Source organism: Monodelphis domestica, chromosome 5, assembly GCF_027887165.1.
Source record: "Monodelphis domestica isolate mMonDom1 chromosome 5, mMonDom1.pri, whole genome shotgun sequence".
Classification (NCBI taxonomy): Eukaryota; Metazoa; Chordata; class Mammalia; order Didelphimorphia; family Didelphidae; genus Monodelphis; species Monodelphis domestica.
Genome location: NC_077231.1, coordinates 60,985,061 through 61,010,191, shown reverse-complemented (window position 1 = coordinate 61,010,191; position 25,131 = coordinate 60,985,061). Strand labels below are relative to the sequence as shown.

Below are 25,131 nucleotides of genomic sequence, written 5' to 3'. Positions count from 1 at the left end.
AGAGACCTGTAACTGGAGTAGTTGATTAAAATGGTTGAGCTCAAGTGGCACCATGGTGGATAGGGTACTGAGCAGGGGATCAGAAGACCTGGTTTCAAATCCTACCTCATACTTATTGTTAGCATTGTGAACCTAGGTAAATCATTCAATCTCTCCTTTCCTCAGTTTCTCATGGACTCAAAGACCTCTAATATTGCTTCCAGTTCCAAATCTATAATCCTATAAATAGAAGAGAAACAAACATGAGAGAATAAGGGTATGGAATGACACATACAATGCCAACTGTGATTTTGGGGGTACAATTTTGGCTAATTATTTTTCTTTGTGGCAGGGGGTAGGGTGGTAAATCCAGAAATTACATTATTATTAATCAAGGAATTAAAAATATGTCTTTAAAAAAGAAACTAAATAATAAACCATTTCTGTTCCTGAAAGGATGGGTTTGGAGATTCTACTGGACAACAATTCATATGAAAAAATTATGACATAAGAATCAGCCTAGCAGTTTTAAATCATTAGAGATTTCTGGCACAATCAGAAAGCTCCACTGATCTGTATTACAGTTGAAAAATCCCATTGCTCTATGTAACAGAGAAATGAATTTTGCCTGGCTATAGTCTATTTTAATGGCTTCTTCCTAACTGTCATGTATTAGGCTCTTAATTGAGATGGAATCAGTGGTCTAAATCCTTTGTCAATAGTACACACACTCAGCCTTCATTGTCCATTGTCACTCTCCTCTGTGGGCCAAGAGTGTGGTTGAAAGGAAAGAAAACAGTAGCCAACTAGCCATTATATAAATTAACCCAGATATATTTGGATGTAATAATGAGAAATCTTATCCCTGGTTAGATAACTCAACACTTCATTTAGAAGAGAAAGAAAAGATTCAAAAAGGCTTGTGTGGGTCACACTATAAATAACCTGGAATTATCACTATACACAGAAAATGAAAACTAAATACAACTATAAAAAGAATATGAAAACTAAATAAAGGAAACAATTTAAGTTGCTAGTAATATAAATGCACAAAGACTGCCACCCATGAGCATTTCATAATTTTTTTCAAAATTCTTACACACATATTTTTTCCAGCATGATGTAATAGAAAGAACACAAAATCTGACGACAGATGAAGGGAAAGGAAAGGGCAACCCACTCCAGTATGTTTGCTAAGAAAACCCTCAGTGGGATTGCTAAGAGTCAGACACAACTCAGGATCCACAACAAAATGGTCATCTTTTAAAAAATCTAATTATTTAAACCTCTAACACTGTTTAAGCAGAAATGTGATGAATAAAATTGAATTGTGAGATATTTCCTTTAAGTTCCATGCTGGCTGGATTTTCATTATGGGCAGTGACATTTCTAGATTCTCACTATCACAAAGGGACAAAAGTAGGATACAACTATTTTGCTTAATCAGCTCTTCCACTCACAGTCTTCATCCTAAATCTAATATAAACTTCCTTTGTCATCCCAACCCATAAAAGGAATGCATTGCTATAGTAGAGAAAGCCCTGAATGAAGTCAGGAAAAATGGCTGTTAACAGAGAAGGAAATCAAGAAGGGAAGCATTTGTGGCTCACATAAAAGAAGGGGCACGATTTCTCTGCACCTCCAGGTCCAGTGTAATCCCTTTCATTCACAGCATGGAAAGAGGACATAAAGTCTCTTAAGAACTAATGATTCTAGGAACAGTTTCGAGGTGGATTCAAGATGGTGGCGTAGAAGCAGCAAAAGTTCAGACCTCTGGAAAACCCTTCCTTACCAATCACAAACTGAGTGCTCCAAACCTAACAACAAGACAGAGCCAAGGAATCCTCCTTCTGAACTAAATCCAAAAGATATACCCCCTAAAAGCTGGAATTCGAGAACACTCGGTTTTAAGGGGAAGGCAGAAGGAAGGTCCCAGGACCCCTTCCCCCCCACCTAGAGTGCTAAAAGCCTCCAGTGGCAAGGGGAGCCTCTGGGAGGGCAAAAGTGCTTTGTCTGGAGGGTGTACCATGAAGGCAGGACTGTTCCAGGTCCAGATCTTTGAACACAGGTTGTGGGGAAGGAGCTGGAGAAGGATTGAAGAGGGGGCAGCCTGGTCACAGAGGCAGAGACCCTCCATATTGCTCCAGTCTTCCAGGAGATTTTGGCCTCAGGGCACATCCAGCCCAACCCAGCTGAACTTAATCCCATCAAAAGCCTTCAGAGGTGAGGGAAGCCCAAGCTCCAACACCCATCCCCCACAAACTGCTGGACTTTAATCCAATCAAAAGCCTCCAAAGGACAGGGGAGCTCAAACTCCAACGCCTGTCTCCCACAGACTGTACAGAGAGATCTTCTGTCAAAACTCCAAGAGGGGAGAATGACAGAAAACCCCAAAGCCAAAAAAATGAGAGGAGCAACAGCACAGACAAATACAGGGAGTAAAGAAGGGGTAAATATGAGCAAACAACAGAAAAAGAAGAAAGAAATTACAATAAACAGCTTCTGTACAGGCAACAAACAAAGAGCAAACCAAACAGAGGAGGAGGGATCAGTACAATAAATCAGAAATCCCAGCGAATTGGATATAGATTTTGGAAGAACTCAAAATGCAATTCAAAACACAATTAAGAGAGGCTGAAGACAATTGGGAAAAGAACTTAAAAACTAAGATAAGTTATTTGGAAACAGAAAATAGTGTCTTGAAAGCCAAAGTCAACCAGCTTGAAAATGAGGCAAAGGAGATGAGAGATGAGGTAAAGAGGATGAAAGATGACCTCCAAAGAAAATCAGACCAGAAGGAGAAGGATGGCCAAAAATCCAGGGATGAAATCCACTCCAGAATATAACAACTAGAATTAAGTGACCTCACAAGGTAGCAGGCCACTATAAAACAAAACCAAAAGAATGAAAAAATTGAGGAAAATATGAAGTATCTCATTCACAGAACAGAAGATTTAGAAAATCATTTGAGGAGGGACAATTTAAGAATCATTGGTCAACCAGAAGACCATGACAAAAGAAAAAGCCTGGAAATTATTCAAGAAAACTGCCCCAATATTCTAGAACAAGATGGAAAATTAGAGATTGAAAAAAATCCACAGATCACCTCCTTTATAGTAATAGTAGTAGTCTCTCCGTAACCAAGGATGACGATTGTCTTTGTGCATTTTCATCTATGGTGTATAGATGAGTGTGCACAAAGACAATTGTGCATGAAGGAGATTTAAGTGGAAAAGTCGATGCACAGAGACAGTTCCACTCTCTCGGCATTGGAACCTGGGTCCAATGGCACGAAAAATCGTTACACCTGGAGACTTCTTCAGCTGCATTGGATGGCCCTGTTGTCCTTTGTGCTTCAACACACCCTAAGCACTCCACAGTGCTTTGCTGTGTCGCCATCTCAGCCATAGTGTAGAGGAAAAAGCCTTAAACTTTAGGTTTTAGATTCTAGTTCTACCCTAGAATCTGGGGTAGGTCATAACCCACATGTAGCAGTTGTTAAAGAGTTAAGAAGATATGATATAGTGCTATCCAATGATGATCAAAAAGCATAATGTCTCTCAAAACCCCTAAAAAACAGAGGTTGGGAGTACAGTCAAATCTAAAACAAAGTTACCAACTTTGTTATTTCAATTGCTCTTATTGATATGAACACTGCCTTCTCACTCTGTGGGACTTTTGTCTGTGATCTGTAAATCTTTCCCAAGGCTTTGTCCTTGATCTTTTCACCTTAAATGAATACTGATCAAGAACATGGGCTGTCCAATACTCTTCCTTCATATAGGACAGACCTATTTCCTTTCTCTGGTCATACAACACTCCAATTACTTGATAAAAATTTGAAAAGGGAATAGTTAATATTCTACATCAGACAACATTGGTATAGTTAGTTATACAATTAACTGAAGGATATAGAACATACAAGATTCCACTGAATGTATTGATAGCCCCTTGTTAATACTTCCTTAAAATACTCTTACTCAGAAAGTTGCCTTTCATATATATATATATATATACATATATATATATATATACATATATATACACATATATATGTTAAAATCATGCAATAGTCTTTAAAAATAGAACAGTAGAGAGAATTTTGAACCTTAAGTAAAGCACTAATGAGTCACACATTTAATTTTCAAAGGTGCTCTCCACAGTAATGGAGGATGTCCAGTGCAGTCCAAATTAAAAGGGGATTCCCTATTGTGGTTAGTTCCCCCAAACACCTCTGATTGTGGATGACATTGTGCTGATTGGTTAAGTCTTGTAACACTGCAGAATATCCTAAATTAGATCTTTTATCAATCAGAAGCTTTACCTGTCTTCACAAGGAAATCAAGTGCACAAAGAATGCTTATTGGACAGACAATCTAGATGGGGACAGAGCTGTTAGACCTAGACTTGATCTGGGGGAGGAAAGAAGATGGAATTGCTTTTTTCAGTTATATAAAATGTTTCTATTGTTTCCTGAAACAAGGGTCTGTCTTTTAAAAATTACTTTTTTCAGTGATGTTCTATGGTTATGATTTATGGAATATTACCATCTCTTAAAGAATTAAAATTACGGCTTATCCTCAGTACAATGGAGAGGGGCATAGATTGAATAGGCTGCAACCTATTACAAAGAGTAACACAAGAGAAGTGACAAAATCGCCTCCTGTACTTAATCCCCAACTGACAACACCCAGGAAAGTTATAGTCAAATTCAAGAGCTATCAGACCAAAGAAAAAATATTACAAGCTGCGGAGAAGAAGTCATTCAGATACCATGGAACCAAAGTGAGGATAACACAGGATCTGGCTGCACCTACACTGAAAGACTGAAAGGCATGGAATATGATGTACTGGAAAGCAAGGGAACTAGGTCTACAACCAAGAATCAACTACCTGATTCTTGAAGAATCAACTAACTGACTATATATGTACAGGGGAAAGTGTGGTCATTCAACAAAATAGAAGAATTCCAAGAATTTGTAAAGAACATACCAGACCTGAACAGAAAATTTGATGTCCAAGCATAGAACTCAAAAGAATCATCAAAAGGTAATTAAGCATGAGGGAAAAAAAGAAAAACAAACAAAAGAAAACCTTTTTTTAAAAGACTCAATAAGTTAAAATATGTATCCATATAAGAAAAGAGGTCATTGATAACTCTTAAAAACTGTTATCACCTGGGCAACTAGAAGAATTATACTTAGAGGGAACAGTGACAAACTGTATAGTATAAAATAACAAGACATAAATAGGTATATAGATATATGTATGCATAAATGCATATACATGTGTGCATGTGTGTATATATATATATGCATATATACAACTAGAGCTAAAAAGAGGTTAATTCTAAAAGAAATGGGGAAAAAAACAAATAGGGTATGAATTTATATGTCAAAAAGAAGCTCATGGCAGGAGGGGGAAGAACATCAATATACTAGAAGGGTAAAGAGGTTGGAGATAGGAAATACTCAACTCTTACGTGCATTGAAATTGACCCAAATAGGGAAGAACAATCCAATCCATTGGAGCAGAGAATAGATTTCAGCCCTATAGGGAAGTAGAAGGGTAACAAACAGACTGGTGGGGAGATAAGCAGTATAAGAGAGAGAGAGGGTGGGGGCAGTTTTTAAAAGATGGCAAAGAAAATAAGGGGGGGAATAAGAAGGGAGGGAGATAGAAAGGGAATTAAAATAAGGGTGGGAACTAGGGGGACTGGTTAAAAACAAACATTGGTGTAGAAGAACATAGTGAAAGAAGTAAAGGCAGGACTAGGAATAGAAATCAAAGTGCTGGGAAATACACAGCTGGTAATGATAACTCTGACTGTGAATGGAATGAACTAACCCATAAAATGCAAGCAAATAGTAGAGTGGATTAGAATCCCAAACCCTACCATATGTTATCTGCAAGAAACACATATGAGGAAGCTAGACACGCATAGGGTGAAAGTAAGAGGATGGAGTCAAGTCTATTAGACACCAACTGATAAAAAGAAGGCAGGAGTCGCAATCATGATATCTGACAAAGCCAAAGTAAAAATAAATCTAGTTAAAAGAGATAGGGAAGGTAATTACATTCTGATAAAAGTCAGTATAGACAACGAGGAAATATCAGTACTCAACATGTATGCACCAAATGGTGTAGCATTCAAATTTCTAAATGAGAAATTAGTGGACCTCAAGGATGAAATAGATAGAAACACTATACTAGTGGGAGACCTGAACCTTCTTCTATTCGAACTAGATAAATCCAACCAAAAAATAAATAAGAAAGAGGTAAGAGAAGTGAATGAAATCTTAGAAAAATTAGAGTTAGTCGATATGTGGAGAAAAATAAATAGGGACAAAAAGGAATATACCTTCTTTTCAGAAGCAATGGTACATTCACAAAAATTGACCATGTATTAGGGCACAAAAACATTGCAAACAAGTGCAAAAGAGCAGAAATAATAAATGCAACCTTTTCAGATCACAATGCAATGAAAATGATAATTAGTAAGGGTACATGGAGAGGTAAATAAAAATTAATTGGAAATTGAACAATATGATTCTCCAAAACTGGTTAGTCAAAGAAAAAAATCATAGAAATAATTAATAATTTCATTGAAGAAAATAACAATGATGAGACATCCTTTCAAAACCTATGGGATGTAGCCAAAGCAGTACTCAGGGGAAAATTTATATCCTTGAGTTCATATATTAACAAATTATGGAGGGCAGAGGTCAATAAATTGGGTATACAAATTAAAAAACTAGAAAGTGAACAAATTAAAAATCTTCAGGTGAAGACTAAATTAGAGATTCTAAAAATCAAAGGAGTAATTGATAAAATTGAAAGTCAAAGAACTATTGATTTAATAAATAAGACTAGAAGTTGGTACTTTGAAAAGACAAATAAAATAGACAAAGTACTGGTCATTCTAATTAAAAAAATGAAAGAAGAAAACCAAATTGATAGTATCCAAAATGAAAAGGGAGACCTCACCTCTAATGAAGAGGAAATTAAGGCAAGCATTAAAAACTATTATGCCCAATTATATGGCTATAAATATGGCAATCTAGGTGATATGGATGAATGCTTACAAAAATATAAATTTCCTAGACTAAGAGAGGAAGAAATAGATTACCTAAACAACCCCATATCAGAAAAAGAAATTGAACAAGCCATCAAAGAACTCCCTAAGAAAAAATCCCCAGGGCCTGATAGATTTACAAATGAATTCTATCAAACATTCCAAGAACAACTAATCCTAATATTATAAAAACTATTTGACAGAATAAGCAAAGAAGGAGTTTCCTCCTCCAGATTCCTTTTATGACACAAACATGGTATTGATCCCAAAACCAGGCAGGTCAAAAACAGAGAAAGAAAACTATGGACCAATCTCTTTAATGAATATAGATGTAAAAATCTTAAATAGGATACTAGCAAAAAGACTCCAGCAAGTCATCACAAGGGTTATTCACTATGGCCTGGTAGGATTCATACCAGGAATGCAAGGATGGTTCAATATTAGGAAAACCATCCACATAATTGACCATATTAACAAGCAAACTGGCAAAAATCCCATGATTATGTCAATAGATGCAGAAAAAGCCTTTGATAAAATACAACACCCATTCCGATCAAACACAATAGAAAGTATAGGAATAGAAGGTCCTTTCCTAAAAATAATAAACATTAAATATCTAAAACCATCAGCAAACATCATCTGCAATGGAGATAAACTAGAAGCTTTCTCAATAAGATCAGGAGTGAAACAAGGATGCCCATTATCACCTCTATAATTTAACATTGTACTAGAAACACTAGCAGTAGGAATTAGAGAAGAAAAAAAATTGAAGGTATTAAAATTGGCAATGAGGAGACCAAGCTATCACTCTTTGCAGATGATATGATGGTCTACTTAAAGAATCCTAGAGAATCAACCAAAAATCTAGTGGAAATAATCAACAACTTTAGCAAAGTTGCAGGATTCAAAATAAACCTGCATAAGTCATCAGCATTTTTATATATCTCCAACCCATTTCAGCAGCAAGAATTAGAAAGAGAAATTCCATTTGTAATCAATCTAGACAATATAAAATACTTAGGAATCTATCTGCCAAGACAAACAGAGGAACTATATGAACACAACTACAAAACACTCTCCACAGAATTAAAACTAGATCTAAAGAATTGGAAAAATATTGATTGCTCATGGGTAGGACAAGCTAACATAAGAAAAATGGCAATCCTGCCCAAATTAATTTACTCATTTAGTGCCATACCCATTGAACTACCAAAAAACTTTTTTTTACTGAATTAGAAGAAACCATAACAAAGTTCATTCAGAAGAACAAAAGATCAAGGATATCCAGGGAAATCATGGGAAAAATAAAAAAAAAAGAACACAAAGGACTTGCAGTCCCAGATCAAACTATACTATAAAGCAGTGGTCATCAAAACAATCTGGTACTGGCTAAGAGACAGAAAGGAGGATCAGTGGAATAGAGTAGGGGTAAATGACCTTGGACATCCAATCTATGATAAGCCCCCAAATCCCAGTTTTGGGGACCAAAACCAACTATTTAATAAAAAAAAAACTACTGGGAAAATTGGAAGACAATATGGGAGAGATGAGGTTTGGATCAACATCTCACACCCTACGCCAAGATAAACTCAGAATGGGTGAATGACCTGAATATAAAAAAGGGAAACAATAAGCAAATTAGGCGAACACAAAATACTATACTTGTCAGATCTTTGGGAAAGGAACGACTTTAAAACCAAGCTAGAGCTAGAAAAAAATCACAAAATGTAAAATCAATAATTTTGATTATATCAAATTAAAAAGTTTTTGCACAAAGCTAATGCACCCCAAATTAGAAGAGAAACAACAAATTCAGAAAAAAAATCTTTATTACAAAAACCTCTGACAAAGGTCTAATTACTCAAATTTATAAAGAGCTAAACCAATTGTACAAAAAAATCAAGTCATTCATCAATTGATAAATGGGCAAGGGACAGGAAAAGGCAATTTTCATATAAAGAAACCAAAACTCTCAATGAGCACATGAAAAAGTGTTCTAAATCTCTTATAATCAGAGAAATACAAACCAAAACAACTCTGAGGTATCATCTCGCATCTAGCAGATTGGCTAACATGACAGGAAAGGAAAGTAATAAATGGTGGAGGGGATGTGGCAAAGTAGGGACATTAATTCATTGCTGGTGGAGTTGTGAATTGATCCAGCCATTCTGGAGGGCAATTTGGAACTATGCCCAAAGGGTGATAAAAGACTGTCTGCCCTTTGATCCAGCCATAGCACTGCTGGGTTTGTACCCCAAAGAGATAATAAGGATAAAGACTTGTACAAGAATATTCATAGCTGCACTCTTTGTGGTGGCAAAAAATTGGAAAATGAGGGGATGCCCTTCAATTGGGGAATGGCTGAACAAATTGTGGTATATGTTGGTGATGGAATACTATTGTGCTAAAAGGAATAATAAAGTGGAGGAATTCCATGGAGACTGGAATAACCACCAGGAAGTGACGCAGAGCGAGAGGAGCAGAACCAGGAGAACATTGTACACAGAGACTGATACACTGTGGTACAACCAAATGTAATGGACTTCTCTATTAGTGGCAATGCAGTGATCCTGAACAACTTGGAGGAATTTATGAGAAAAAACACTCTCCACATCCAGAGGAAACACTGTGGGAGTAAAAACACCGAAGAAAAACAACTGCTTGAATACATGGGTTGAAGGGATATGGTTGGGGATGTAGACTCTAAATGATCACCCTAGTGCAAATATCAACAATATGGAAATAGGTTATGATCAAGGACACAAGTAATACCCAATGAAATTGCGCATCAGCTGTGGAAAGGGTGGGTGAAGGGGAGGGAGGGAAATAAAGTGATTACTGTAACCAATAAATAAATTATATATATATAAAAATAAAAATTTAAAAAGTAAAAAATAAATAAAAAATTAAAAAAAATTAAAAAGAACTAATGATTCCAGGAGTGAACATCTCAGGGTATTGTGGCACTTGCCCCATGAAGTTCATTCTTGGGAGTCTTTTACTGAAGAAACGGGTGGGGCACTGCCAAATGTGTTGCCTCAGCTCAGAACGATCGCGTCTGGCCATGACTCCCATCCCATGGCTGCCACCTTTTTTTTCTTTTCATCCCTCTGGCTTCATTTGCTCTGTTCTTTCAGTGGATACACTTCCACTCTGTGAGCTTATCCTGATCATGAGAGTCTCTGACCAGGAACCCTGCCAGGCATGGACTCAGGTATGGCTTTCTGGGGAAACAGAATCTAGAATGGGGATTCCTAATCAAAGTTTCATTTCACTGACTTGGATGGGAAACATCTTATTAATATGTCATCTTTATTTCAATATGAAATGTATTTTAATTACATGAAGGGTTACCATACCAGCTGTTCTCCACGAGAAAAAAAGGTTTTCTTTACAATCGTACACATTTTATTTTGTGTAATTAAAAAAATTGTTCTGAGAAAGGGCCTAAGCTTCATTCAAGGTCTGTTATACACACAGAAAAAAAGGTACAAACACCCAGTCTATAGCAGTGGGGTCAAACTCACACATCATCAGGGGCTTCTACTCCATACATAAAGATCCTTGTTGACCTCATATTGCCAGTTTTTAAAAAAATGTTCATCTTCCATCTCAGAATCAATATTACATATTGGTTCTAAGGCAGAAGAGCGGTAAGGGCTAGGCAATGGGGGTTAAGTGACTTGCCCGGGGTCACACATCTCAGAAAATACTGGAGGCTAGATTTGAACCCAGGACCTCCCGTCTCCAGGCCTGGCTGCCTATCCCCTGAGTCCTCTAGCTGTTCCCCCATATTGACAGTTTTAAAATGTAATATTACCTATGCTTTATTCCTTTTTTAATAGTTTTGTTAGATAGCTCCCAATTACATTTTAATCTAGTTCAGGGTAAACTCACAAGTGTTTTAGGCCACTGCTGAAGGAAGCTAAATGACCTCTCTATCTGAAAACACATAAAAACTGGATGAAATTTTTATTTTTTAAGGTTGTTTAGATGTGATCCTTGCTAAGTGCAGAGGAACGAGTGAGATGATCTCTCAGTATTCCATGCCAATCCTGTAACGGTGATGGAGGCTTTCTTTGAATCCTATTCCATTCCATTCTACCTGAGACAATACAAGTTACAAATAGAGACTATAAAAAGTAATTAGCCTTTTTCATGTGTAGCAATCGTACCGAGGGTGCTTTATATACTGTACGCGTTGTAATACTATAAGGATGAAAATGGCTGATTAGAAGATTACTGTTCGAATTAGGTAAACTCATCTGTAGCTGGATTAACATTGGATAAACAGCTATCCTCTGTCAAAAGGAAAAGCCTCATCCAGCCTACCTGAAGTTTGGGGAAGGATTATTCCTTTCAGAAACTAGATGCATAAGGCTTAACTCTAAGCTTCCTGTTCTCAAATCATCAGTAAACCATCTACTTTCTACTAATGAAGACTGTATGCTCTGAATAAGAGAAGGGGAGGGGGGGAGCAAGGGTTGCCAGGCAACAATGACATCAGCAACTCCCTCCCTACACACACACACACACACACACACACACACACACACACACACACACACACGTACATGTACAGGCTAGGAAAGGCAACAGCTTTCTCTAATAAGATACAGCAGAGATTACATTATGTCTGAACTATTTTTTTCTTTCAATATTTCACCATGTTCACTCTGAAACTTCTTGGAAAATCTAACATGTCTGGCATAACTAGGCAAGGAGGAAGATGCCTCTCATTCCCCATTATAATTCTGAAATTCTCCTGCCGACATTTCTCATCAACACTTCCTCCCTTGGGATTAATGCCAACATCTACATGACCCTGTTCCACACGTTTTTTTTTGTTTTGTTTTGTTTTTGTTTTTGTCATGATATACCAGCCTCCATGTTACTTTTCCTCCTTTCTCAAAGAATTCATTAACTGGCTCATTCTTCTGTTCCTCTTCATTAAAACCACTCCTCTGTCCTTAACTTTGGTTACTTCAATAGATTTATAATGATGTCCTCTCAAATACTCTAGCCCTGCATCATTTTGCCAACCTCAACTCCCATGATCTTCATTTCCACCTTATCTCACTGACCCACAAGAGTCACTGTTAGCATTCATCATCTTCCCAAATATTTTCACCTCCATAATCCTTAACTCGAAGATCCCCCCCAATCACAATCTTCTTTCTTCCTTTCCTAATATCTTGTTGTTATTATTATTATTGTTTGGTGGTTTCTATCCTCTCCAAATCTCTGTGACCCCATTTGTGGTTTTTTTGGACAAAATACTCAAGTGGTTTGAGTATTTTTTCCTTTTCCATCCTATCACCTCACTACACACACACACACACACACACACACACACACACACACACACACACACACATTCCTTTCACTCTCCCTTATTCTCCTAATTTATAAGCCCTGTTGCAGTCTTTGATTACTCTTAGTCTTGACTACATAGTTAACCAGTTCGAAAAGGCAGTTTCCTTCATTTTTTTTAAATCTCCGGCAATTCTCAACTCTGAGTTCCCCAGGAAACCACCACCAGCAGTAGCAATCACCAGCATCTGTCTTCTCTCCTCCTACTCCCAAGCTATTTAATGAAAGAAGTCATGAACATGCATTAGCTCAGTGCATTTCTGAGTCATGTTATCTAATTTCAACTGGGTGTTCATTGCTGCATATCATTTATTAGTTTAGGTATTTATTTCTAACATTTAATGGTGGCTCTTATCTTCCCATCTAAATACTCTACCCACATACTCCCAGAACTGTAACTTGTAAAAAAATAAATTAATTAAGCAAAAACAAACATGTGTGACAATGAATGCAATATTCTGTTTGGAAATTCTTTAATTCATCTCCAGTTGTTTCTTTCTCTGTCCCCAAGATAGCTATTCTGAACCTTCTCTTCACTCCCTAAATCCCCAATAAAACTCTTACCCTCACTTTTCCTTCAGCAGATGATCATGCTTCCCATTTTACTTAGACAATTGAAGCCAATGGAACATAAACTCATCTCCTTTAATTTCCATATCAAAAGATCTCTACATCTCCTCTTCTTCCATGGATCTAGTTTCAAAACCTGAGAAAGGCCAACACCTTTGGTTCCATCTTCTATCTTCTTTGATAACTTTTGACCAATACAGTTTATTCCAGTCTCTGTCCTTATCTCCAGTAGCGCATTCACAACTGGAAAATATGGTTTCCCAAAGAGACATCTCAAATTCAACAAATCCAAAATAAAAATCATTAACTTTTCCCCAAAGGTCTCCTTTCTTCTGTCTTCCCTATTTCTACTGAGGGTACCATTATCCTTTCTGTGACTCAGGTTCACAAACTTCAGGGATATCCTTAACTCCTCAATTTTACTTACTCATGAATCCAATCAATTGGAATATTTGGTCATTTCTAGCTCCTCATTTCTTGCATTGATCTTACTCTTTCTACTCACATGTGCACCACCCTAGTTGTGCCCTCATCACTTCATCTTCCTAATTGCTTTCCCTCTTTCAAGTCTCTTCCCACTCTAATTCATTTTCCACATAGCTTCAAAAGTGATTTTCCTCAAGGAAAGGTCTGACATTAATTCCTCTACTCAACAAACCCTAACAATAACCTTTAAGATACAGTATAAGCTCTTCCAAACAACTTTTATACATTTACTATAGATTACACCTCTTCCAGGACCATGGTCCAGATTAACTGACCTCCTGCTGCTCATTGCACAAGATGCTCTACCTCCCATTCATGAAGGGCCCCACTGGCTGTTTCCTCTGCCTACGATATTTACCTCTTGATTTACCTTCTAAAAGTCCACATTTCATTCAAAGCACAACTAAAGCACCATATTTCATATGAAGCCTTTCCTAATTTAACTGGCATCTAGTGTCCTCCTCAGTATTTTCCTGTATTTATTTTGTTTATATTTTCTATAGAATTATGTAATATATAATAATTTTATAATATAATATATTAATATAATAGAAATTATACATAATATAATTTTATATTATATATAAAAATATGTACATAAAGGTGCACTGGTAATTGTTTAAGAACTAGTTCTCGTTTGCACACAACACTCAAGTTTAATTGTGTCAACATTTCTCCATCACTTTCTTATGTTTAAACAATTAACAAAACAATACAACAAGAACCAATTTATAGCATTAGCTGAATGATGAGGTATAAATTCTCACATTGGAAATTTAACAGTCCACACTAGAAAGCGCTTCAAAATGACTCCAGTACATTCCTGTATGTGCAAATACATCATTGTTTCTCCTGACAGAGGTGCATCCTATTTCACTTCTGCTTTAAGAATGTAAAGTAGTAACTACTGCGTTTTGTGTCTTTGTGACCCAGAGTGGGGTATGGTATTTATTAACACAGTGTAAGTGACTAATAAAACGTAATTTAATGTCTGATTTTGCCTGCTCATTTTCAGTCTGTTGCTACCTAATAGCCTCTTGTTTGTGGTCTATAATGGTCTTCTGGTGTGCTCAATCATTAAAAAAAATACTTTCTCTTGGTCCTCCCATTCCCCACCCGCAAGCCATCATCATGTAATATCTATTCCCTTTTACAGCAAAACTCTCAGAGGAAGAGGTTCTACTCACCGACTCTACTGCAACTTCAGTACCATGATCAGCTCTTTCTAATCTGACTGTGGACCCCCTAATTGAATGAAACTGCTCTCTAAAAGGTTACTAATTCCCTCAATCAGGTGACCTTTTTTTTTTCTCAGTACTCATCCTCCTTGACCTTACTCAAGCTTTTGCCAGAGTTCAATTACCTTCTACTCCTTTATGCTTTTTTCCTTTCTTTGCTTTTCATTGCTCTCTTCCCGCTGGATTCTCTTTCTAGCTCTCTGCCACTCTTCATCAGTTTCTTGGGGTGGGGTGTGGGCTATAATGCATTTCCCTCCTTCAAGTGAGCATGTTCCCCAAGTTTCCATCTTGTATCTTCTCTTTATATTCTTTCCTGACCCATTCTCTCCTCTGACTTCTAGCCCCACATCTCAAAATGTTGCTGGATGTCTATCTTAATATTCTTCCAGTTCCCCCTCCCTCTTTAATGTATCCAAATTGGAATTTATCCCTTCCCTCCACCACCACAAGGCTGCCATACTCCATCACTCAATTTTGGAAGCTCAGAGTCATCTCTTATAGCTTTCTCTTCCTCTCCCCTAATATCCATTCAATTGCCAAGTCTTGTATAGTCTATTTATACAATATCTGCAGAGCATTCATCTTCTACATTCCATACGTACAACCACCAATCTAGCTCAGTTCCCGATGACCACTCATCTACATTATTGTATAGCTACCTCATTAGTCTCCTTGTTTCTAATTTCTCACCTCAACAACCCATTCTTTACATGATTTGGAAAATCATCTTTCTAAGGGAGAGATCTGACCACATAAGTCACTCACTTAATAACCTTCAGTAGCTCTCTACTGTTTTTAGGATAAAATACTAACTTTTTTACTCTGGCATTTAAAGCTCCCCAAGCTTATTGTTAACCACCCTTCTGATTTCATTTGATGTGATTTCCATTCAAAAACTGTACATTCCAGCCAATCTAGAATAACAAGCTATTTTGTGAATTCTACCTATCATCAGTTTTCACAAAAACTATCTCCCATTCATGTAACACGCTCTTTCTTCATCTTTATCTTTCAGTATTCTCATCTTCCTTCAAGGCTATCCTCCACTTAGCTTTCCTTAATACCTTGAACTATTACCATTCTTTCCATCTACAAGTATCTTAAGTACCTTTTCTCTAATATCATTTGTCACCATAACTCCCTTGTATTATACTTATGTGTTAATTCAGTATCTTTATTTTCATTTTGGGGGAATATAAGCTTCTTACATGCAGAGTCTGTTATACCTATGCCCTAAATGCTTTTCTGACCACCAGTCCTGCATTATCAAGAATGTACATTGGACATCTCTACCTGGATATTCAGGAAATAACACTAATCCAACAAGTCTAAAATTGAATGTTATATTTTCTTCCAAGTTAATTCTTCTAAGTATCCCAATATCAGTTAAAGATACTTCTATCCTTTCTGATGCCCAAGTTCAAAGTTCTAACATCTTCTTTACCTTCCCCTAAATCAAATCAGTTGCCACGTAATACTGATTTTATTTCTACAAATTATCTCTTCATTCCCTTCTCATTACTCACAAACCTCTGACTTTTATTTTGCCCATTATCACCTGTTGGTTAGACAATTTCAAAAAACTCTTCATTGGTTTCCTTGCTTCCAATCTTTTCTGGCTCCAACCCACCTTCCCAAATCAGCTGTCAATCAATATGCCTCAGAGATCTGACTACACCATACACCACTCCCCTACTCAAAAATGGTTAGTAATCTTTAGAAATAAGTGTGAAATATTCAAACTTCCACAATTTTGCTCCCACATATCACATGTGACTTCATATAGCACTCTTCATATATTCTATGTTCCAGGAAAACTTCACCACTTTCCATTTAATCACTGAGGTCGAGAGATAAAATATATATGTTGTGTATATTCCTTCTATGTTTCTGTCTCTCAACTTGAAGTAGATTGGTGGTTTTAGGTGGGGAACATAGCAGATGAATGCTCTGAAGATATTGTAGAAATAGACTCTACAGGACTTGGCAAGTGATCAGATATTAGAGGAGAGGGAAAGAGAGAAATAAGAGATGACTCTGAGCTTGGAGATCTATATTTATCCACATACACACATCATACATACACACATACACTTGTGGGGGGTCCCCCAAGTCTAGACTACATTCTTTAATCTCCATCTCATAGAATCGAAAGTTTCCTTTGTCACCTTACATCCAACATTAACTCAAATGCTGGATCCCTATATTGTCATTCTTTTAAAGGGACTTTAGATTATTCTGTATATATTTTATATTTATTACTATATCTGGGTCCAAATTAGTGTGAATAATAAATCCCTCTGAAGTGGTTGAATTATTTGAATTTACACTCTGAATTTCTACTGGACTGGAATGAAAGAGGAATAAGCATTTATATAACATTTACTATATGTCAGGTACCATGCTAAGTAATATAAAATATCAATTTTATATTTTATATAATTATAACTTCAAATAAATGTAAATTCAAAAGCATGTAACTCTCTTTAGGGGATTCATTCTCTGCACTAATCAGGACCTGGCTATAGTAATAATGGCTAGCATTTATACAGTGCTTTAAGGTTTACAAATTGCTCTACACACATATTATTTTATTCTTATGAAAACTCGAGGAGGTAGGTACTAATAGCATCCCCATTTTGCAGATGAGCAAATGGAGACTGAAAAGACTTAAGTGACTTCTCCAGATACAGAAAATTATTAAGTATCTGTGGTAGGATTTTAACTAAAGTTTTCTTGACTCCAGGTCCAGTGATCAATCCACTGTGACATCTGGCTAATTTCAAATCTTGTGTTTCCCTAATAAAGTCCCATGAATAAAGACAGTTTCATTTTTATCTTTGTATCCCTATTATTTATCATAGTACATTGCTAATAGTAGATTTGTAATAATTTTTGTCAAATTATTTATCTGAAAATGTTAAAATAAACTGTCAACCATGAAAATTAATATACAAGTTATATTCTTTAGCAGTGATTATGATTCCAGAGATCTCACTGCCCTAACTTGGATATCCCAGAATGTTCTAGTAGACAGTGGTTAGGTCCTAGCCTCAGAGGAAACCAGAATTTTCCATAATGACAGTAGTTTTGCTGCCAGAGATTTTCAAATATTTGGTGAGTACTTGGGTTCTCAGGAAAATGTCTGGAATGACATTTTATCCCCAATGCCAACAAAACTTGCTACTAAGACTGTTTGGAAAGTAAAGTGACTGCACACCAGGTGGCAGAGTTTGCCTTTAACACCCATGCTTTTTTATCTCAGAATTCAAAGAAATACATTTTGTATATCAGCTCTTACTGAAAATTTCTGAGCTATACACCATTATGTAATAGACAGAAATTAAAAACAAGGTAGATAGATTTCTATCATATGGTAGAAGAAAATTCTAATTTAACAAAATGTCAGCCAAGACAGCATAGGAGAGATAAAATAATTCAGTATCTCTACCTGTCTTCTACTCCTCTATTTGTCAAGTGAATACCATCTTTCTTTCTTTGCCATCCCTGCTTAGAAATTTTAAAATCCAGTTGCATTTTCTTTAAAAGTTATATGTAAAAATGATAGAGTATCAGTGAGGTCCCTGAACATACATATAATTCCTCCAAACAGATTAAATGTATCAGGCCAAATCTTGATCAAGAAATCCAAAAAAGCCACAATGGATCATTTTCCAGGTGAGGTTAGCATAAGGAGACAGATAGAGAAATCTTTGAACATCAGAGAATAGATGTTCCTTTTCAAAGACAGGAAGTGCATTAGGGCAGGAAGAACTCCAAGAACTAGAATAGCAAGGTCTAAATGTTTGTAGGGCACAGGAACAGATACCCACTAGCAGTTCTATCATTCATGAACAAGCTTCAACTGAGAAATTCAGAGTAGCCTGAGGAAGAGACCTGTGACTTTATGTGGAATTCCAGGATGAGAAAAAACCATGGCTCCTGAGCTGTGTATTGATCTCAGAAGCAACCAGCAGTGTGTAACACAGACCCAAGGAGAAGAGCAATATCTTAATTCCAGAATCCAGACCAATCTGAAGCCTACAGAATAACCAGGACCAGAAAACCATAAGAAAGGGAAGCTGACACTTCTATCAATCTGAACTAGCAGAGCTTTCCATTTTCTTGATGGTCCCATAAAGTCCCTGGGAAACACAGCAAACCCATAGGTGTGATGCTCATACTCAGACCTAGGTAAGGAACTTGCAAATGTCAGATTATGGAGACAGTGGTTAGACTTTGCCCTCTTTCGCTCTCTTTGGGTATACAGAAATCTTGAATACTCCTCCACCAGACCTTGTCCCTGTTGTCCTAGAATAACATAACACTCGATATCCCAGAAAGCAACAGCTAAAGCCCAGATGTGATTTTCAGAAGTGCACAGAGTTTAGCCTTCACATCAAATCCAAAGTTAGGAAGTTGTTAAGGATAAATGTTAGGGTTAAGCCTAAATATATCTTGTAGTGGTCACTAGGGATTTAAATTCTAAATCCCAATGAAATACTCAAGTCAGAATAGAATTTTATGGTGGTTTATTTACAATAGAAGGGGGAGAGAGAGAGAGGGAGAGAGGGAGAGAAGGAGAGAAGGCGAGAGAGAGAGAGAGAGATCTGCTCCGGCCTGATCTGAGCCAGGGGAAGTTCAGAGATCTCAGCCAAGGAGCCTTCCCAGAAGATTAAATCTAGCTTGGCTTCTAGCCACGAGGCCTCCTCCAAGATGAGGGGCCTCCTTGGAGGCTATTCCTCCAGAAAGAGCCAAGGAAAAGGGGAGTCAGTCTTTTCATTCACCACTTGGCTGTCTAAGGGACATAGTCTGAGGTCCCATGTTCCAGCTCTCCAAGTCAAGTACCACCACCAAAGTCCCTCTCACAGGAAGTTATGCAAAATATAAAGGCAGTTCTTTACATCACTTCCTGTGTCACACATGTACCAATGGTGACTTAAACTTGGCTTTGGACAGCCCAGGGGGTCAGTCAATTGTTTCTGATTTGTCACTTACTAGGACATGTGGGTCATAGACCTTCCTCCCACACACTTAATCCTTAAGTGGGGGTGTATACATTCCTGGTTGCTAAAATTCTAAAGACTTAGGAGGGTGGAGTATAAAATTCATAGCTGAAAGAATGATCAAACAAGAAAAAAAACACTTAAAGTGATTTAGGCTGACAGGAACACTTGAGGCACAACCTCAGACGGCATGGGAAAAAAGATTCTAAAACATCTCTAAGCAAAGTCTCAAAGAAAAACCCAGCCTGGACAAAAGTTCCTGGAAGAAATGAACCAAAAAGTATTTTTTAAAAAAAGATTTGAAAAAATTATTGAAATTAAAGTGCTAATGGATAAAAGCAAAAGAGAAAGAGAGTTATTATGTAAGAAAAAATTGTAAAAGGAATTAATAGCTTGGCATAAGAGATACAAAACCCTCTCTCCCAAGTAACAAACTCTTGAAAATTGGATGTGACCAAAGAGAAGATAGTAACTTTCAAGAGACAGAAAGAACTATTGGAACACATTTGAGATGGGGTGGGGAAAAAAGGGGAAGAAGGCAGAAAGGGAAAGGGGTGGGGAAAGAGTATGAGTAAATGTAAGGTATCTCATATTGAAAAAACAAATGACCTGGAAAACAAATCAAGGAGAGCCCATTACTTGAAAGCCATGATGAAAAATATCACCTAGATATCAAATTTTAATAAATCATGAAAGAAAAATGCCTGTATCTCTTAGAAGCAGAAAACAAATTGGAAATAGAAAGTTAATCAATTTAAGATTCATTAAATGGGTAAAGAGGAGTAGCTCAGTGGATTGAGAGCCAGGCCTAGAGATGGGAGGTCCTGGGTTCAAATGTGGCCTCAAACACTTCCTACCTATGTGACCCTGGGCAAGTCACTTAACCCCCATTGCCCAGTCCTTACCACTCTTCTGCCTTGGAACCAATACCCAGTATTGATTCCAAGACAGAAGGTAAGGGTTTAAAAAGAAAAAAAAGGGGGGGGGGAGAGTCATGAAAGAAGAAATCTCCCTACCACAGGTTAAGGAGGATTATTAAAAACAAAACAAAACAAAAACTTACTGCATTGAATAGAAAGAGTATGGAGTGGTAGATTTAGAGCTGACGTAAAAACAAAGAGAACACTAGGTAAAGTTCTAGGATTAGGCAATCAGTTGGTGACCTGCTTTGGTAGATGAGATATTCTTATCTGAAAATTCCAAACCAAAAAAAATTGCTAATCTCTCCTCCTAATTAAATACTCAGGATTAAATTCTATCTAAAAAGACAGAAGCTATGATTTTGCTTCTTCTGTTCTGTCTTAGTTACATTAACTCCTATCACCTCAATAAGATGGAAAGTCTTTGAAACTATGAACTCTCTCCATTTGTTTCTTTGTATCCCTGATAACCTAGCATATGGCCCATAAAACAATAAATAAATTTTATTGATTGGTTTCTTGATGTAGTTTCCTATGAGACTTATAGTAATCTCATCAAAGTAACTACAAATAATATGGTGGAAAGGATAGATGTCCACTTACCTCTAAGGTATTTTCAAAATCTATTCTCTAAAATGCGAGTCTTATATTTCCACTCTCTGCTTTCCTTTCATGATCGATTAGGCTTTTTCATTAAAAAAAATTTCTTAGTGTTTTCAGAAATGTATGAAAACTATCCCTAGATTCTGCCCTATTGCAATAGGCTTTCTCTTCTGAAGCAGAATTTCACTAATTCACTTCTCGTGATTTCCCTCTTAGTGTTAAGGAAGATAATGTGGCAATATTTTTTTTTTCAATGTGATGGCTATTTAATAAAATGAAGATTCACTGGGCTTTTTGTGCATAAGCTTTTCACCGATTAATGACATGTAGAGGAACAGTCCAGTTCTCTTAATTACCTTTCTCTTGTTAAGCTGTGTTTTAAAGAAAAATGACACCTCAAACTCATTTTATCACCCGGGGCTACAGATGCTTACTTTCAAGCTGTGTTTGGAAGTGGGTGGAAAGTAAAAGGAGAAAAGAAAACCAGTTAAGGGACCAGATATTTTCCAGCTCTCTCTTCTGGGGCATTCATTGTGCAACTGAAGCAGCTGGTGGAATGACCATTTTTTCAGCCTTCATGCACACATGTGGCAACAAAGAGACACAGCCCTTCTCTGTGAAATTCTCTTGTAAGACCCTCTTAATGAAGGACTTGAAAGTTGACACTATTCAATCATAAGCCAGATCATGGTTCCACTAGTAGAGAACAACTACCTCTCTTTATGAAAATAAATCTCTCTATATTATGATCAACTCTCCATTGTCTCACATATTACGTTCTCAATTCTGAGCCATGGGCACCACAGAGCATTAATCTAAGAGCGTAGTTATTAATGAAGTAAATGCAGTGATTAGTCACAAGAAATCCATCCCTGAGATTACAAATTACAATTGAGTTATAAAAACAACCTGGTTTTATACACACATATTGACTAGAGTGTTTTCTTAAACTCCAAGTCACATAGTTTAATCAATTTTTATCTACACAGTTTAGTTATGAAGTAGGTCCTCCTAATTGTTACAAATTATGCGTGGCATTCAGTTTTTAACATTTCAGTTATACCCTTGTGCTATGTGGACACACAGAGCTGTCTAGAACAACAAAAGTTTTAGTGACTTATCCAGGGTCAAAAACCAAACTGTGATGGAGAATTTTTAACAACTGACTTCCTACCCCTGAACCACCTCCCATCCCCCCAAAAATGCATGCCCACTACTTTTTAGATTTAATTTTCATTTTTAACATTTTCTCCATATATTTCTTTCTTTTTTAGGCAGAGTGTCTAGAGAGCTGATTTCAAAGTTTGGGTTCCAACATACCCCTAGACAGCCAGAATAATTTGTTAGAGGTTGAGCATGAGCCAACATTTTTAAGGTTGGTTGTTGAGGCACTATGCAATGCTGCCTGATATGTGCATATATGTAGAGTATACATTTGGATACATAAATATGTAGTTATAAAGAGGGTGATATCCTGCATCAGGGGAAGGAGTTTCACCATGACAAGAGTTCCAAATACTAGTGAAATTACAGGGTTTATTTTCCCATTGCCTTGTGTACGTAGGGGTATATGTGTGTGCGCGTGCATAGCTACATATATCATACATGTGCATTTATACATGCATGTACATATGTGCACATGAAATACATGTTAGTATGGTATATATGTGTGTGCATAGCTATGTGTAGATACATTTATACATGTCTATACATGCATGTGTATATGATATACATGCTATAAAACTATGCCTACATGCTCACACGTGTGTATAACACATGTGCCATTAGTCATTTTTTGGTGAGGAATGCCTTCCACCAATACAAAACAGTACCTCTGTAAGGCATTTTCTTTGAGTTTCTTTTACAGATATTGAGACTTGAAGTGACTTTTTCAGGGTCACACAGGTGGGTCTTGAATCCGAGTCTTCCTGATTCTGACCACAGTTCTGTATTTATGACACTCTGCTGTCTAAGTATGGACACTCTTAGCCCAACACACACACACACACACACACAATGTTTGATTTAAAATTTTTTTTAAATTTAAAAATAAAACATTATTTCACTAGTATAGGAGACTTTCTTCCTGGGTAAGCAATGTCCTTCCAATACAAATTTGCAGCCATTCCAGTCAACCCACACTTACTAGGAAGTGCCTGGTACTTCAGGGCTAAGCACTGTGGCTAGAAAGAAAGGCCAGTCTCTGTCCTTGGGGAGCTCACATTCTGATGGAGATGCAATATGCAAACACGTATAGACATCCAGGTAAACTGGAAGCATGCTCAGAGGGAAATTAATCTGGGATGAATTTGTTTTCCTCTTTCCAAAGTCCAGTATGAGCACACACATGAGAAGATTTGACAGAACCCCAAATGCCATATTAATGGAAAGAGGGAGGGAGGATGGGAAATACAAGGCTTTGTTGAGAGAAAATCACTGTTTTCCACAATAATAAGAACCCATTCAAACCTGATTAATGTACCACTGCAATGACATGGTGCAGCTATTAATTCTCTTTGAACAACACATTAAAGAAATATCACAAAATCACAGGAAATTCAGGACCCACTAGGGACTTCATATGCTTGTTTCTCAAGCTTCAATAAGTCCTTTTGGAAGCTTCAATGCATTAAGTGCATACGTCTGTACTTGCTATTATATCACAGAATGAAATTTTATTTATGAAACCAACGTTTACCTTTGTTAAAGCTTTACTCTAGATCCACTCTGAAGGGAGCATCACAACCTTTATGAGAACAGCTGCTAACAGCTGGGGTGGCAATCCTTCCTTTCACTCAGTTTAAAAGGAGGCTATTAAAGGGTAAGAAAAGGACCATTTTCCCTCTTTTCATACCCAGGGAGGTCCAACTTCTCTGTATAAAAATGGGATACTTTTAGAAATACATTCTTTTTCAGTTGCCTCAATTCTTAGTCTGTGATTATAAATTTCTAGTAAAAATAATGTTAAAAGTATAATTCTATGTTCCCCAAGTCCAACATAATTGCCATTTCTAAGGCAGCAGCTTTTCAATAAACAAGGATTGCTTTTGTCCTCTGCAAATAAAACTAGATTGATAATTAGGTGGCTTTGATCTGATTTCCTCAGAAAACTAAAGCCAATTAAGGGGTATTGAGGGAAGGAACATTGTTTAGAGTGAGTAGAACGATACTGAATCACTAAGAAGTCACAGAATCTGATCTAGAGTCTAAAGGAATCCATCTCAAATACCACCTAGTCCAACTCTATTTTGCAGATTAGAAAACTGAGAACAAAGCATTTAAAATAACTAGAATTAAATCATACACATAATCAAGTATGAGAAGGGATTTGAACTCAGGTCATTTGACATTTGTCATTTGCGTCTGATTTTCCCACTATAGAATGCTTCTGCATATCGCTGTCCAATCTTGTTGTTGTTATTGTTATTTTTGCATTCTCTGCCAAGATGAATGATCTTTAGTCAGGAAAGGAAAGAAAAATACTAACTAGGAGTTAAAATCCAAGAACTCTAAGTAAGGAGATCATAATAGATTAAGTCCCCAGTTCTAGATAAACTATATTCCAGAGTATTTAGTGAATTGGTTGATGAGATAAAAAGTCACTGTCAATGATCTTAGAAACCCTTGAAAAATGGGAAGAAGCTAGAGGAATTGGAAAAAGACAAATATATTGATTTTTTTAATAGAAGAGACTATATTTGGCAAACTATATGCCAATAATTTTCACTTCAAATTCTGGGGAAAAAATTCTAGATGCTCTTTCACCAATGGTTAGCAAAATGTCTAGAAAAGGAAAGATGAGGGATAAAAGGGGAAGAGGAGGAATTATAGGGAGGGAGAAAAGGAGAAAAGAGGGAGAAAAAGACTCAGAGGGTGGCAAG

At 36.8% G+C, this 25,131-nt stretch overlaps 1 protein-coding gene across 1 annotated transcript in view; it reads right to left on the bottom strand.

Annotated features, from left to right (window-relative positions):
* Positions 1-25,131, bottom strand: part of ACSS3 (acyl-CoA synthetase short chain family member 3) — a 256,797-nt gene that overhangs the window by 52,911 nt on the left and 178,755 nt on the right. The gene's annotated exons all lie outside the window — the stretch shown is intronic.